At 40.3% G+C, this 17,575-nt stretch overlaps 2 long non-coding RNA genes across 2 annotated transcripts; both read left to right on the top strand.

The window, feature by feature from the left end:
* Nucleotides 1-4,105: 4,105 nt before the first annotated feature.
* On the top strand, nt 4,106-6,064 carry LOC4397751 (uncharacterized). The gene is made up of 3 exons (XR_009764995.1): nt 4,106-4,931; nt 4,989-5,300; nt 5,364-6,064. It is a non-coding gene; the product is annotated as an uncharacterized LOC4397751 (long non-coding RNA).
* A 1,346-nt stretch (nt 6,065-7,410) lies between these two features.
* Nucleotides 7,411-7,704, top strand: LOC133391536 (uncharacterized). The gene is made up of 2 exons (XR_009765026.1): nt 7,411-7,494; nt 7,562-7,704. It is a non-coding gene; the product is annotated as an uncharacterized LOC133391536 (long non-coding RNA).
* Nucleotides 7,705-17,575: the final 9,871 nt, after the last annotated feature.

Genomic DNA, 17,575 nt, shown 5'->3' with positions numbered 1-17,575 from the left:
ACTTAGTATTATATTTATTAGCTATGTATCCCATTACATATTGCAGTCCATCACTTTCTTGAGCTGATTGCACATTGCAGGTACTACTGACTGTACTTATTAAGTCCGACTCTTGACTACACTCTTCAATTGCTTGGCAGATTTGATTTGCTTTTTCCATGACCGAAATATCTGGAACAGATTGAGGGATATCCGCTACAGAAAAAACTGTTGCAGATAGAAACTCCTCGTGATGCTCATGACTATTCTCTACATCATCATTTTTTAGCTCTGTATGATTTTTCAATGTAGTCGGTGACTTACCAAGAATCATCATTCGGATTCTATACATGCAATGTAATGGAGATGGATGGTCGTGTATGCCTCCGATTTGGCGAAGTTGAGAGAAGAAGTTCTCCAAAACATCCTGATTAAGCTGTAAACAAAAATAAAACATAACATTAGTTGACTGAAATCTTTCACTATTGTTCAATACTAACCTTATAAGTAGAGATATATACGATGCTGTGTTTTTTTCTCATATCTTCGTACAACATTTTTAGCGATGTTATGTGCATCAAAAGAGACTTTTGAAAAACTTGCATAGATTTTTTCCCCAATGCTGTAATGTTTGACATCAGTTCAAACATGTCACTTAATGCTGCTAATTGGTTTTCATTTGCATTAAAAGATTTTTTGTAATGAAGTTTAGCACATGGAGAATATGAGTTAGCTACACTAAACCACATATCGACTTTCTCTATAAATGAGGCTAACTCTTGTGCATCACAATCATCAGGAAAGTACCTTTGTGGTTCTGGATAATACTTCGGCAGCTCTTCGAACATTTTGACGTTCTGAGGAGTCATAACCAAATGATTTTGTGTTAGTTTATGAACGGGAGTTAATTCAGCTGCATTTCTATAAGCTACCAGCTCAAACAATTTATCTGCCTTTATCAACTTATTGTTATATTCAAAACAAGTATCTATCAACCAATTTCTTATTAGTTTTAACAGATGAGGAGCATCAGGAAAAACATATATATTGCACTTCGTTATTGGATGACTGAAAAAGGGATGACAGTAGTCATGAGAACCTAAATCTTTCCAGCATCCAATATTAGATTGGCAATTGTCACTAACTATTGCAACAACGTTTATCTTTATAGCATAAAGACGTTTGATTAATTCAAATAAAATTTCTTTGGTCATTTGTTGGTCAAAACCAATAAAAACTGGCTGCTTCCAATTTTTGAACAATCCTCTTGCCATTACTACTTGTAAATAATTGTGAGGACCGAGAACTTCATCATAGGCCGGATCATACTCTAAAATTCTATTCACTTTCATTTCATCGAATGACAAAACACATTCCCGATGACACTCCGGCAGATCAACGGTAATGTTTTTTAGCAAATTAATTACATCATCTAAAATTCCTTGCTTGAGGTTCAATGTTCTTCCGTATCGTTGTAGTGTTGAAATTGATGCTGCAGGGAAATTTAAATTATCTCTGAAATACTGATATGCTCTTTTTCCTAAATAACGAAGTGTAAAAAATTTACTTAATTCTGCTTTAGTCCATCTAACTCTTTTACGTTCCTCATTAATCAGATCTATTTGATTTGATGTAAGCGTATCTTTTAAAACATTTTTCATTCTGGTTGTGAATTCGTTTGGTGATATAGCAACATCTTTAAATTTATTATGATTAGTCTTTAAAAGTTCAATTTCTTTTTGGGATTGTGTAAGTTCTTTGCTGACGATTTCAAACTGTTTTGATAAAAATGTATTAACCTCTAATAAGTTGTTACATTTATCTTGTGTGTTTTTAAGAGTTTGATTTAAAAGTTCAATTTCTGTTTCATTTTGTACACAATTTTGGCATTTCGCATGTGTGATATTATCTGATGGTAGATCGTCATCATGATGTTCTACAGATGTATCGATGCGACCCTCGTCCGTTTCAATTTGTTGTACTACATTGTTAGTACTACATTGTTGTACTACATTGTTAGAAGGCTCACGAGCTTGTGATTTTATCACTGACGGGAAAGCTAAATTGAAAAAGGTAAGAATGAAATAATTAACGAATTGAAATAGATTTGCCTCATATTTATGTATTTTTTATTTAAGAAATATTTGTTACATTTTATTATATGTGAATAACTGTTATTGTTACAATTAAGCGCTTAAAGTTATGTATAATAGTTTTTGCAGACAAATAGATGATTCAGCAAAATATTACCGTTTCACTTATCTACGTTAATTCCCATCCGTTATTTATCACTTTCGAGCTTAGAATAGTAATATTTCAATCTAAGCTTTTGTTTAGTGCATCATTGAAGAAAAGAGTCTTAAATTATTATAATTTTTACCTTATATTTGACTTATAATATTAGTGCGTAACAAAGTGTGCTTCATAATGAGTCAATAAATAATCTGATACACACAGGAAAACTGAATCAAGTACCAAAAGAAGACAAGAAAATTGAATCAAACCCAAAGCCAACGGCTTCGCGAGGAGTAGTGGGACTGCCACTTGAATCAACTTCCACATTTTCTCTTGCAGAAAAATCGAACAAAAACGAAAACAACGTTTCAAATGGACCTTCTGCTAAGCCTTCTGCTACAATGGAATCGAACAACAACGATACCGTCATGTATGTTGTATTACTGCATAAGACAATTCATTCGATGGTGAACTGGCGGACAAACCATCGATTACCAAAATTAAATGAATGTATGTGCAGATCTATATGAACATCGAAAAGTATCGCACCGGAGCGATTCACGGCGGAAGCATACACGGTAGGATTTTACGAACAAATCAATCGCAGGATTTTCAAAAGAAGCTCTTTCCTGTAAAACCTGCGTTGAACGGATGTTGGAACTGAAAATAGTACTAAAATCACATAAAGTAAAACAAAACTTCGGATGTGGTGGATGACCTGTAAGAATATATGTTGCGCACATTCTAATGAAGCAACTGGGAACAACGAAGCAAACAAAATTTAAACGGTATAATGGCACAATTTGAGGAGGAAGTTTGAGAAAGCAATATGTGTGCAATGATGTAGATCAGTGCTCTCCAACCTTTTTAGGATCGCGGACCACTTGGCTTGAAAATACATTTGCCGCGGCTCACATCTAATGAGTGCATACTTTTTTTTAACTTTACTTGATGTTTTTGATCAAAAATACGTTTAAATCTCATTTTAGATATGCTTGTTGAAAATTTTATAATGATTGTGTACTATAATCCATAGTATTAAGCTTTTCTTTTTCAAAAATAATTCTTTCGTGGACCACGTCTGTTAACGCAACGGACCACAGGTTGGAGACCACTGATGTAGATGATGTATGCAGATCATATTAGTCTTTGCGAATCGTTCACGATAATTAGTCCTGGTTTTAATAATGAACTTGATTATTTACTTTCTGGTTGCTTATCATTGCGTTCCTAATAACTCGTTCAATACTTAAAAGTCGGAGTAACCTTATGGTCTACGAAGGAAAACATGAACTCGATTCGGAGTAAAACATCGACGTTGGGCGAAACGTCGAAGAAACAGCAGCTACATGTATGAACCCTTCAAATTTAGTAACTTTATCAAATGTATGCTTATATTAGTATAGATTAGTGTGGGACATTACATGAAAACTTACCAGACGGCTTAAGCTTTTTTAAAAATTTTCTATTAGCCTTCGAAGGCGAATTGATTAGCTGGTAGTCAGTTTTGTTGAAATGTGCTGAACATAAAATGCTGCTTATCGATGGCACCCAAGCTTCCTCTCGTTGACAAAATTCTACCCATTTGCGTAACAGCGTTGGGTCTGTTGGAAATTTATGATTAACAGACATCCAGACCCAAAAATTACATCCAGACCCATTTTTTTCACTATGTAGCGGCTGTGTTGGCAAAAGGATGCAGCGCAGGTTGACATGATGCACACTGAAATAGCAAACATAAATTAGGCTTGTTGCAGTAAAACACATAATAATCAAAAATTTACCTTTTTAGAAAGCCGTGTGATGTACTTAGATCAATATAAACGATATGCTTTGTACAAATTTAGTGATTTTTCACAACTCTATTGCGCGACACAGATTTACAATGTTTGTTTCTACAACCACATCCACATGTTTCTACATCCACATGCCGTAGGTCTGAGAACATAAACAACCTCTTACCGAACTGTCAAAATTTTCCCACAGCTGCTTGTCAATTTACACTGGATGCTTCAACCTCTATCCTCAACTAACCTTGGTTCCGAGCATGCGGTTTTTGCAACGGCCATTTCGTACCACCCCAAGCGAGTGAAAAAGTCACTTTTCGGCTGTGTTTTCGATTGATATTTCGTGCACGATTTGACAAACGAAATAGTGTACGAAATTCAGACTTTTTTCGGCACATACCCAAACGAGTGAAAATGTCACTTTTCGGCTGTTTTTTCGATTGATATTTCGTGCACGATTTGACAAACGAAACAGTGTACGAGATTCAGATTTTTTTCGGCACATAACCACAACAGCGTGCAATGGCATATTTGCTATCTTCATTGCACGTCTAGCGTTACACATTTTGAGGTTAAATAGTTTTTAAATTGTTGGTATTTATATGAATGATACGATACGAAAGAACACAACTGATGCAAGCTAAACGTAATACACAAAAAGAAATACACATAACCTGCTTCAACGCTTGGCTTGGAGAGCGAAATGTTACGAATGGAAGAACCACACATACAATCATATATTGCTTGTCAAATTATGAGAGTGTATAAGTTATCGTCCGAAAATTTCCGCTTGGGACTTCGATCTCATCACCTTCTCTCCCCTCCCACCTTCCTTTTTGATCCACACTTTGGGGCTTGCAAATTTTTGACATGTCAAATGAGAGTGAAGCCAAAATGTAAACAGCAAGTGTTTGCGTGTGCGGTGATTTTGTAAGTATTTTATGTAAATTATATGATATTTGTCATTAAAAACGTTTTGTTTTGTAGAATAAACATAAAATCAACCACGGAAGTATGATTTAGTTGTGGTGGAAGCGAAAAAAAATGCTTGAGTATGGAATAAAACCGGATGAAATTTCTAGCCTTCACGCACGATGCCGACGCTGAGGTAAGGTGTGCTTGTGTTTAATTTCGATGATTGTTTCATTTTAGGGTGTGATTTTTCAGATATAACTGTTCCTGGCGGGGATAGTCAATAGTCAATGCCCTCTGCAGCTGTGAAGGGATGCAGAAAAAGGGGCTCACTACCACCCTTCCCACACTCGGACGCATTTTCCGGGGATGAAGGATATGTTCCTGGTGGGTTGAACTTGTTCTGTTTTAATTGACTGGTTTTAATGTAGGTGACCTTTCTCCCGGTAGGCTATATGCGCAAAATCTAACGGTAACCCGTGTTGTGAACGAATCGGCATATGCGGTGCCGGACACTGTGGAAATTGTACACAACGGGACGATGTCCAGGCACGACACTAGAGTACGATTACATGCAACTGATCTGCTCAGCGTGCCACCTGATGCTGGCGTTCGGCAAGACACAGAAGGAAAGGATTTCGACGTGTGGAACAAGGATGTGCTGAATGCGTTCCTGATCGATATCACGTGGATCATTCTACTGCGACTAGTTGACGGAAATTGTCGCATTGTACCATAGCGTTCCGGTGATGCCAAAAGACTAAGCAGACTTCTCCAGCTACTTATCCACGCCGAAGGATGACCGTGCTCAGGGCAGCAAACAACTCGCCGGAGCACGGAGCACGAAAGGCATCGTACGCGCAAGGCTTCATGCTGCTGCCCGAAGCGGCCAACGAGTAAAAAAGGAACCTGAACTACGGTTGCTCCTCGGCAACATTTGAAACGAGATTGTAAACAATTCGCATCGTACCATCCATCTTATCATGCGTATTCCATAAAATTATTCTGCAGTTATGAAGCGGCTGACATTAACTTGTTATAAGGTTACCAAAACTGAATTGATGTAAGGCTTCATGGTTCAGTATTTGGCCGAAAACGTACGTACTAGTTCATTGAACTATATAAAAAACATCAAACCAGCACGCTGTTGCCTCGAGTCGAGTACATGCTCCGATTTAACCGAATTGTTATCCCTAAAGTGCATAACCATCCTATGCAGAAATACGTGCTCAATGTATGGCGTTGCTTGCTTGTACTTAAACATATACATCTTTGAGTAAGTACGCTTTGGGGACCGTTATTCCAAGCTGATAATTGTGAAAATATATTTAATATAAATTTCAGGTTGTATGAGTCCCGTAAATGGTCGTGCCACTTGAAAACATACGTCCCCATTAGACCTCATCAATAGATCATCTAATAAACGACGGCGGTTGAAAGCGGTTCATGGTAGACCTCAAAACTGGTTAGCACTTGATAAAAAGGTAAGCAAGTGAGTATTCGACAAACGTGCATGTGACCATCTCTGTTCTGTAAAAGTTATTCACAAAGTATGATAACTATGAAGTATCATAATTATGGTAATAATCTTAAAGCTAACTTTGCTACTTATTCATTGCACCAGTTCAATCAATTATGAATATAAAAATTGGTATGTTAAAGGAAAATTACTCATAGAAACTTTTTATAACTTAAACTTCATAATATTTTATATTTACTGATATCCACATTATTTAGAATAATTCATACAACTACCTTAAACCAAAAAATCAATTACTATCAACATTTACTAGCATTTATGAATTCCCTTATATTTTTCAATTGACTAATAGTTCAGCAACAATCAAAAATAAAAAAAAAACCTTATCAATATCAACAAATCCAAAGCAAAAAAAATCGTCAAAGGAACATTATTGAACTCTATCTTATTTATCTAATTCTTCTTCTTCTTTCTTGAAAACGTACCACGACTGACACTTTTTACAATGCCTTTCGCTTGGGCAGCTGATTGCGAATTTTTAAATTTCTTTATAAAAAAATCCTCAACAATAGAATCCTCTAAAGCCCTTCCTGCTCCTCCGACAACAGCAAATAGACGGAGGATATTAGAATATTTCCTGAATTCTACCTTAGGCCCGTTGCCTCCCCGTCCACTCCAACTGCAATCTACTATAAATATCCTATTAAATAATAGGTAAAGAACGCGATGCATTCTGCTCTTTGCGTTTGATGCTTTTACCTTCTTCATAAGCCATCCTTTTAAATTATTGAAGCGCTCTGCTGACGCTATGCTTTCTTCTAAGTCATCTAGACCGATCTTGGTTGAAACCAAAGCGAACAAAAAGTATTCTTCATCTTCCATATGCCCATCATCATTTTGGGTTGGTTCAACTTGGCTTTGGCTTTGAGTTTTTAAAATCTCGTCCTGTTTCATTTGCACGTCCATCACTGCATTCAAAACTGTCCTTATATCTTTTTTATTTTCCTGCGCTAGTTCTACACAAGGACCTTCCTGGGAACTACTCGTCGATGCATCGGGAGCTCGTCCGACGTTTGATGTCATGATTATCTAAAATAATAGGTACAGGTAAAATCAACTAATTTGTTATGATTTCGATGTATTAACGCTTTGATTCCTTCACTTACAGATTTACCGGAAGCCGAACAACTATTTCACTAACTAATACGAGCTGGAATAGGAAAAAACGTAAATCCGGAACTGATTTTTAGCTACTCAAAACGACGCCACTTGTCGACTTGTTATTGTTCAATAAAACGCATGCAAACCAAATACCTTTGTTGTTTCATTTTGACAGCAGTTGGAATGGGTCGATCCCCATTGTGTGGACTCGCATCAATACGGCTACACCGTGACGTCACTGAGCGCCTGTTCATATTGGGCTTGTTCTCTGAGTGACGTTTATACCAATAAGCCGAGAACAAGCCGAGAACAAGCCCAAGAAATTTCATACAAATTCTCTCTGAGATTGTTGAGAGGGTTGTTGCCTGGACAAAATACGTAGTGAAAAGAAAAGGGGCGCTCGCGAGCTACTCTTCTCGGTACGTATTTTGGAAAAAATAGGGAGCACAATGAGTGAAATGAAAACTCATTAGTGATTGTTTTGCTCCCATGCAGAATATGTAAAAAATGTTTATTTTTTTGTATTGATTTTTTTCTCACCATTAACTCTATATTCTAATATTCGAGAACAACCTGCATTAATTAAGCAATAACTCACGATCCAAAGTAGAAAATTCGGCTGGAACACAATTTGATATTGGCTCTGGTAATGGCTCCGGACTAGGTGCTGTTTCTAGATCAACAACGGTAAATCCAAAAACAGTGGAAGGTGCTGCTCGACATGTGGCTGAAGCTGATGACGATGCGATTTTGATGGTGCAGATGTTGGTAATGGTGGTTTGGGCGGTGCAGCTGATGATGCTGATGGTTTTGGCGGTTCAACTGATAATGATGATAACTTTAACGGCCCAGCTGATAGCTATAGCGGCCCAGCTGATAGCTTTAGCGGCGTAGCTGATAATGATGGTGGTTTTGGTGGCCCTGTTGATGATGATGGCAGTTTTGGCAGTGCAGCTGATGATGATGATAATTTAAGCGGCCCAGCTGATAGCTTTAGCGGCCCTGTTGATAATGATGATGGTTTTGGCGGTGCAACTGTTGATGATAGCTTTAGTGATGCGTGCTGTTGTGCCAATAATGGTTTTGCTGGCACTGCTGACGTTGATGGCCGTTTTATGGGTGGGAGTAAGACGCGGATGCCTGGCTATAGAGGTATATCGAACTCAGTTGCTGACCAAGTTGACGAATTGGTACCATTATCACAGCCAGTTTCCGCTTTTGGTACCTTGAATCCGATCCTTGACGACATGTTCAAATGCTTCAAATGATCAGAACCTAATATTTGAATAATACTATTTCTAATACTTGAAGTGCACTGCGTACTGGTTGTATTGAGAAAGATGGAGGATACAGACTAAAGCAAGATTTATATGTGTTTGCTAACCCGCTCCGCTCAACGATACGGAATGCGTATTTGGGTATGGGTATGTGTTATGCGAATTCTCCCTCTTCGTATTCTTCCGTTTTGCCAACGGATATTTGCATTGTCTCATTCTGTATGTATACAGGCGGTCCCCGAGATACACGGTACCTCTTATACGCGGATTCGGAGATACGCGGTTTTCTAAATTTGACAATTCTTTGAGCAAATTGTACTGATTTGACACATCAATTGCAAATTGCCAAATAATTTCCGTTTTGATCAAATGTTAAAAACTATTTAAAAAGGTTTAAAACAGTTATATTCAGTCAGAATAATATCAAATAATTCATAAAGTGACTAAAACCACCCTTTACTTGCAAAATTACATGAAAATTTGTGATATTTTAGCTGGAAATCACGAGATTCGACTTACGCGGAAATTCGAGATACGCGGTATTTTGTGGCCGTTTTTGGTCCCCATTAACCGTGTATCTCGGGGACCGCCTGTACTTCCTTTTTATACTGTACTCAATGTTGTAGTTACTCAATGTTAACCCTCAGTACAGTGTCGATACTCCAAAACTTATCGAAAATCACCTTATTCATGTTTGCCCGTCGTCTTATATGCATTGTGTAACAGATGCACAATTTTACGATATTTTTACTTAAACTAGTTAAAATGGCCCGGTTACAGGGCTACGCAACGTTTATTCGAGGGCATATAAGAATTGCACTTCAATAAACCATTTTGTTTTTGGATCCTTTGTGAAAGATTTTTTTCTGTGTGCTTATATTATTTATAACATATATTGCAGTATATTGATTTATGATTTCTTAATTCTTTTATTTAATATTTTATAAATTATATTGTGGATCGTGTACCACTTGAAATACATAATCGAACGTTCGTCAAGGGTATATTACGGCAGCACGAAATAGCGTTTTGCTATTTCTAATCTGTTATTTTTATCCATAGGTGGTTGTCGCAATAAACGGTCAAATCGAATTGTAATCCTGATGTCGACTCCGACACGTCGGCATGCGAATTCTCGCATGCGTTTCTCCCGCATACGTCTAGGAGAATGCGTTTCTCCCACGCACCAGCTCGACCAATCACGGGCCGACACGTTATCGTTCGGCACGTGGCAACGAGAGAATGCGCTATCCTGCTTCCTGCGAGAAGCATCTATAAAGCGATCGATCAGCGGATCGATCGCTCTCTTATCATATTGATCTCAACGTGAACGGAGATCACCGCAAGTATACTTTAATTGCAAATAAAACGTGTTTATCTTTATCCGTGTGTAAGTGCTTCGTGTACGGGTTCTTTCGTCGAAAGAAATTACGGCTTCGTGCAAAAACACATAGGAAATATAGAACATACCGGGCACGAATCTTGCCTCAAGTGCGCAGAGCGTACCAGGTACGATCATTTGGCGCGCTGGATATATTTCGTGGGCATTGACGCACCGAACCGCACAGATTCACTGTTCCGGGATGGAATGTACCGGGCTCATATTAGAAACTCCACTCCTCTCGTAGACCTCGCCAATTTCGATATAATTATGGACATGCCTTCAACGGATCAACTTTATTAGGTTGACCTGGGCGTAATGCGGCATCTAATGAAGTTGTGGGAAAAATGAATCTTGGAAGAGATTTGAATCTTCGAATCCAATCCCAATCTCGTATAGCTTTTTATTCTAGTTTGCAGCGGGGGCGGGGGGGGGGGGGGGTGTAGGAAATAGTTGAAGGTGGAATAAGAGGTTATTCGATTTTACTCCAAATTATTTCACTTTGCAGTATTTACATCATAATTAGTAGCTACGCGTATTGAACAATCGCGAACGTTTCGGATATGATTTTGCGTGCGCTGAATATTTACCGATGTGTTTGAATTTCCAAAGTGCAAGAGAAAGTGTATTCATTCCACGCAAACAATGAGACCCCAAATTTTGAGTGATTCAGGCAGAGGGGTACGAGGAAGCATGAGGAAGCAAGGAGAAACGCGCTGCGATGAGAGTTCGCATTCTGTTTTACACGCGCGCTTCACTAACACCAATACAAATACCGTGCTTTGACGAGCCGTCTGTGAATGTGTGTGTGTGTGTCTTCTTTCAGCGAGCTCAACTTGGAGCTGCTCGTCACATCGTGTTGTCTCGCTTACACTACAGCATCGAACCAGTACAGCGCGACGCTTTGTCGGAGATGGTTGTGCGCGTTTCGTTCTAAGTTCCGCGCGCAGTGTTTGTGCGTTGATGCGCATTTCGTTATAAGTCTCGTGCGCCGGTGTGTTTTGATAAAGTGTGAAGTGAACAGTGTGTACAGACGCACATGCAGTGCGTGCATCGACAGGTAAGAATTTGCTGAACAGAGGCAACGCAGATTGTCGACAAGTTTCCCGCAGCCTGGCTCGACCCGGTACTTTACAGTATGACGCCATTCGTGAGTATGAAGTATTCTAAATGTGTTGTGAAAGTGTAATTTATGTTTCAATAAAGTGTTACATGTAACCAAAAATGACCGTGTTTGTGTTTGTTGTTAGAATAAGTGCGTATTTGAGATCGTGGCAATGAATGAAAGAAAACGAGAAACGAAAGAAACAAATATCTTTGGATGTGTTGGTAGCATGATGGGAAAGAACACAACACATTGAGAACTGCAGAGCGCACCGTGCGTTACGGGTGGGGAGGGGGAGGCCTCGCGCGAGGGTATAACTCATTCCTCTAAGAGTAACTACTAACGGGGGACGGTACTCAAATCACTCAAAAAATACACTCATTTTGCCGGACGGGTTATGTTGCCCTATTTATAATTTTTCTAAGATTGCCACTCAAGCGAGTGGCAACTCACCCGCTACTCATCATTTCCTACCGTGCTCATTCTCACTTGACGAAACTCACTTTCGTCAAGTTATCATTTGACATCCAAGCGAAGCGTCAACACGTATCTTTATTCAATTCTTTATTCAATCATAATTAGTAGATACGTGAATCTTTATTCAATATCAAATCAAATTATTTATTTAGTGACTATAACTTCTCATTACAAGAACATTTGCTAGATTTTGATTGAAAACTGCGTGATTCGACTTCCGAAATTAGAGATACGTGGTTTCTCTCGACCCATGAATAGCGTATCTCGGGGAAAGCCTCTAATTTCAATCGCAATCCTAATCGTAATCCCAATCAGAAACGCAATCCCAATCCCAATCGAATCGCAATCCCAATCCCAATTCCAAACAAATCCTTACAGGGTTTCCCACGATTTATTGGTCAGTTCCCATGATTTTTTGGTGTGTTCCCACGATTTTTTGGTCGTATCCCATAAATTTTTGGTTCGTTCCCATAATTTATTGGTATTTTCCGATTGGATATCAATACAATTGGACCAAAAAATTCTGGGAAACGACCAAAAAATCGTGGGAACGCACCAAAAAAATATGGGAACCCACCAAAAATTGATGAGAACCAACCAATAAATCGTGGGAAACCCTGTATCCCAAACGAATCGCAATCGCCATCAGAATCCCATTCGCAATCAGAATCCCAATTGCAATCAGAATCTCAATCGAATCCTCAACGAATCCCAATCAGAATCGCAATCCCAATCCTAAACGCAATCCCAATCGAATCGCAATCCCAATCGAATCGCAATCCCAATCCCAATTCCAATCAGAATCCCAAGCGAATCCCAAACGAATCCCAATCTCAATCGAATCGCAAAGGAATCTTTTAGGGATTCAAAACATACAAACGAAAACGAAAAGATTTTTTTCACCACCAGCTCATGAGCAATACTATGGCACACCAAATGCTAGGTGAATTCGTTCAAGACTACGCTACTTTGTACGGTGAAAGTACTATCACCAGCAATGTGCATAACTTAAAGCATTTGTACGATAACGTGTGCCGCTTTGGGGTGCTGGATGATTATTCCACATACTCATTTGAAAGTATGCTGCAAAGCATAACATATTTTATCCGAACTGGGAACAACATCATGCCACAAGTTACTAACCGTGTAAGAGAGTTTGATAATATGAACATCACAGGCAGCAGAGCAGATCAGGATTTGCTCAAATACCCAGTAATAGCGATGAAGCAAAATCGAACCACGCTGCATGTATGAAAGATTTTTTTGTTAAGACAAGGCCTGCGTGATGAATGGTACTTGTTGAAAAATAATATGATTATGAAATTTAAAAACGCAGCAGAATCGAATAGAAATGTGACAGTAGAGAGTCAATACTTTCTTCGACAAAGGTCATACTTTATGCAACCGTGTAACTCGGCCATTTTGAATATTTATAGCATTAGATTAGAAGACCTTTCAGAAGAAACGAAGAAGAAAATATATATTTATTATATTCTTTCAGGTGTTAAATCGCACAACGCATACAACGCCTGTATGAAGTACATCACGGAAAGGGACGGTAGTCGCGTATACTTTCTGTATGGGGCGCCTTGCGAATCACGCTTACAAGGTCTGTTTTGTGAAGACAAATATCCGGACGATAAGATTCACATAACACCCCTTGTAAGGCTCGACAAATGTGACATAATATGTGACATTGTGGTTGCCGAGGCCATGGATGGAAAGCGTTGAGACAGGCGCCGATTCAACCGCCGGATGGGGCACAGCGTTTGGATGTGGTACCGGTACAGGAAAATGAGCCGGACAAGGAGTGGGCACTGGTACAGGCACGGTTCTGTAAAGCGGGCAGAGTGAAACATGTCTGAATGAACCCTTTTTAGATTTCATGTGATCGAGTGTTGATACTTACCTCGTGTAGGTGACCGGAAATGAATCCTGGAAGTCTGAACGGTCTGGCAAAGGTTGAACCAACCGGATTAGCTTCCACATCTGATCCTTAAATAGGGACTGCTCCGAGCGACGCTCTGAAGAGCACCGGTTGCGTGCGCTGATTGAGTTTCCTAGCCCCAACCCCGCTCCATACCTGTGCTCGATCGCACGCAACTGATTCTCGTTTTTTTTCACGCTGAGAGACTCATTTTTACTTTTTTTTTACATTTTTTATTTTACATCACAACATCACTCCGAAAGGTTTTCGTTTCATTAGCACGAGATTAACAGAATGGCGAATGGCAGATAGAATACCGAGCCTCGGCTAATCCAAGTAGTAAAGCTGAAATCTCGGTTATTTTGACTTATTATCTCGGTGACAGCAGTGTTAACGTATGTGCTCGGCATGTTGTGTTGCCGAGTTTCGGTTCAAATTTTTATTTAACTGATATTTCAGTTTTAAATGGTACTGATTTTCGGCTACTGGGTTTTTTCAACTGACATATCAGCAAGAATCGAAAGAGCCGACGGATTTCGGCAGTTTTTTAACCGAGGTCGTGAAATATTTTTAAGTGTGTATAACATGGCCAGCCCACCGGAGCCTGGCGAGCTTAATACGCTGTACGACAGTGAGGTCGCCGTACATCTCGTATAGCTCGTCATTATAGCGGCTCCTCCTTTTTTCCGTAGTCGTAGATTCATGGGACTGGGTGACTGGCCTCGCGCCCACGTGATCGTTTTGTTTAGCGTCGGGTTGCCCCCTTCCCCCCCCCTCCCCCCGACGTCCAGACCCGGTTTCCCGGCATACCCACCCCCCCATATGGCAAATCCTGGTTCGCCATATGCCACCATCCGCCCAAGGGGTTGGGTCAAGCCCGTGTACCCAAGCTTGGATATGTGGTGACACATGTTACCACTCTGCACGACGAGGACGTCACTGGGGCTACGGATCCCATCCCATTACAGAGCCGTGGAGTATATTGATGACTAAACAGACGATGACTTCTCATATGAATCAATGTTTCAAACAAATAATAATTCTGTTAGCCCCAAGATGTGGACAATTGCTTCAATTAAACAATCAACCATTCAAACCAGCCACTCAGCCCGAGTCAGCCGATAAGCTACCGCAAGAAGTGTAGAGTTGATCTGTTGCGTACGACCTCATTGCGAAGTAAAAGCGTATGTGCGGATGTAGTAAAACACATTTCAAGTAAACATATATCAAGCAAAACACGCCTCAAGCAATAGCGCGCTTCAGAAACACAACAAACATAATCAGATAGCCAACCGTTCTCACGGTTCAAACGAAGAAATTACCTTACACAATTCACAACCATATATCGGTACGTGTCGCATTAAGTATAACTTTTTTTCCGTTCCGGGTTTTTTTCCGATCGGGCCACGTCGTCCACATAGTGGCTGGCACATTACACATTAGAAAAGACGTGTTACAAGAGATAAATTTGCACGTATTGGATCGGTTCTTCACAATGCTTTTCTTTCACGGTTATTATTTCTCAAAAAAATGATTCAAATATCAAAATGAGTTTCTATTATGTTTTCATAAATAAATGAGAATGAGAATGAACAATAATTAAAAGATCTTGGAGTTCATTTATTCATCCTTTACTTTTGATGCACAATCTTAAAACACTCATCACAAAGTTGAGGTTGATCGGGACAGCTTGGACAATACGTAAACGATCTTTTCACAGTTTCACGTGCCTTTCATCGGCCCATGCTTTGCCTGTCATTGTTGTAGCATCGTTTGCCTGCGCGTACCAAAGCGTTGCAAAGCGTTGGAGTCGAAATGTCACCGACTTTTGCGAGAGGTAAAGAAAGGGAAGGGAAGGGAGGGGAGGGGGGTTCCAAGAATGAAATTCCATGGAATTAGCCCAACAAACGACATTGTGGAGCGACTGAGACAACAAAGAGAATTGGTGAATTTGATTTAAAAGAGAAAAAATGCAAAAGCAAATGCATTCGTTTCAAAGAGTGATTCCGTGGCCTGACGGGGCAGTTCAGTGGGCATGTATGGTGGCAGACAACGTGTTAATCATCGTTGGTCCAAGCCATTGGGAGCGAGAAACATAATTCATTGCCAGTGTGGCATGTTTTAATACAAAAATTACAATTTTCAGTCGGAGCCCTAGTCAAATTTTGTAATTAACCAAAGAAATGGGTACATGGGACAGGGCGAGAGGAGGGGGGGGGGGGGGCGATGGGCATGTGTGTGGTATGAATGTGTGCAAGCGATTTATGGACCTTTGATTCGCCCCGACTTTTACTCGTTGCACCAACGGATCGGAGTCGCTAATGCTAACTGATGCTAATGCTAAAAGGCGGTTTGTCAAAACATGCTCAGTACTACACCACCTGACTTCCTATAACATGGTACGAAGTGTGCTCGCACAGTACAAAGTGAAGCACTGCACGATGTTTGCAAAATATACTTGCACTGTGCAGAGTGTGCGAAACGTCCGGACTGTGCACTGTGCGTAAAGTGCGCGCACTATGCGGAGTGTGCTCGCACAGCATGAAGTGTGCTCGCACTGTGCGAAAAAAGCGCGCACTGTGCGAAGTGTGCGAAAAGTGCGGAGTGCGCACGCACTGTGCGAAGTGCGCGCACTGTGCGAAGTGTGCTCGCTCAGTACAAAGTGTGCTGTGCAGTGCGCACAATGAGGTGTGCTGTGCGTACACAGTGCGCACTCGCGCACAATGCCCAACACTAATTGCAACACTCTCCTATATGATTGCAAACATCCACAACTTGCACCAAGCAAGCAATGTTTACGTTATTGCGGCTGCTTTGAGCGACCTTCCCATAGATGCAACTCACGGACGGTATATTGGTGGGAATGCGGTGGTCCGCGAGCGAGAGAGCTCCATGCGAATGGATGGCTGCCAATCGGCATGTTGTGAGAGTAAGCATGTTTCTTATTTAGTTAGGGCAGGGGGGTGGGGGGGGAATGTGTGTGTCTGTGTTAGGAGCAGAGGGGTGGGGTGATTGTGTGTGTGTGTGTCATGGGTGGGAGGAGGGGGGTAGCTGTATTTGTGCTTTTATGTCGTGTTTTCTTCTTTTAAACGTGGTTTGGGGAGGGGAGGGGGTTGGAAAGATTGTTTTGAACTAATACGTTTTCGGTTGCACTATAGGCTGGTGACTCCAAATTTAGGGACAATAGAATTGGATTTTTTTATGGACGGGTTACCTCTTCATACAAGTGGATTGACCCAATTCTGGCCGATTCTAATGCGGCTCCCTGAGATGCCAGAGGTGCCGGTGATGACAGTGGCCATTTTTGCGGGCGAATCCAAACCGGAATCGGTTGAGGATTATTTGCGATCGTTTGTGAAGGAGTTAAATTATTTTGAAAAATATGAAAAAAATGAGAAAAATGAAAAAATAACTTCAACGCCCATAGTGGGTATCAAAAGTGTCAAACGGTGACAACCAAAGATCCCGCAACACATCGCACCTATTATGGGCAGATTGATGATGAGCCACGGAATCACGACGATTTCAAGAGGGGTGTATACGTGGGTCACTACAACAATGCAACCCCTTTAACAGACCTTGATGGCTTCGATACAATTGCAGATATTATTTCGAGCGAACCTATGCATTTCCAGGATTATGGGATATCTCGGAAGTGTATGAGGGGATGGTCGGAGGGAAAGTTTTCTGCCGCAACGAAATGGTCTCCACAGGTGCGTAAGGCGATTTCCAAGGACCTGGAACAGCTAAAGTTCCCTGTAGAATTCGCTCAAAAGGTTCGAAGCTTAAAATATATTAAATTCTGGAAAGGAATGGAGTGTAATTACTTCTTACATAATGCCAGTTCGGTCATT

This window comes from Anopheles gambiae, chromosome 2, assembly GCF_943734735.2.
Source record: "Anopheles gambiae chromosome 2, idAnoGambNW_F1_1, whole genome shotgun sequence".
In the NCBI taxonomy this organism is placed as follows: Eukaryota; Metazoa; Arthropoda; class Insecta; order Diptera; family Culicidae; genus Anopheles; species Anopheles gambiae.
This window is presented reverse-complemented; position numbering and strand designations above follow the sequence as displayed.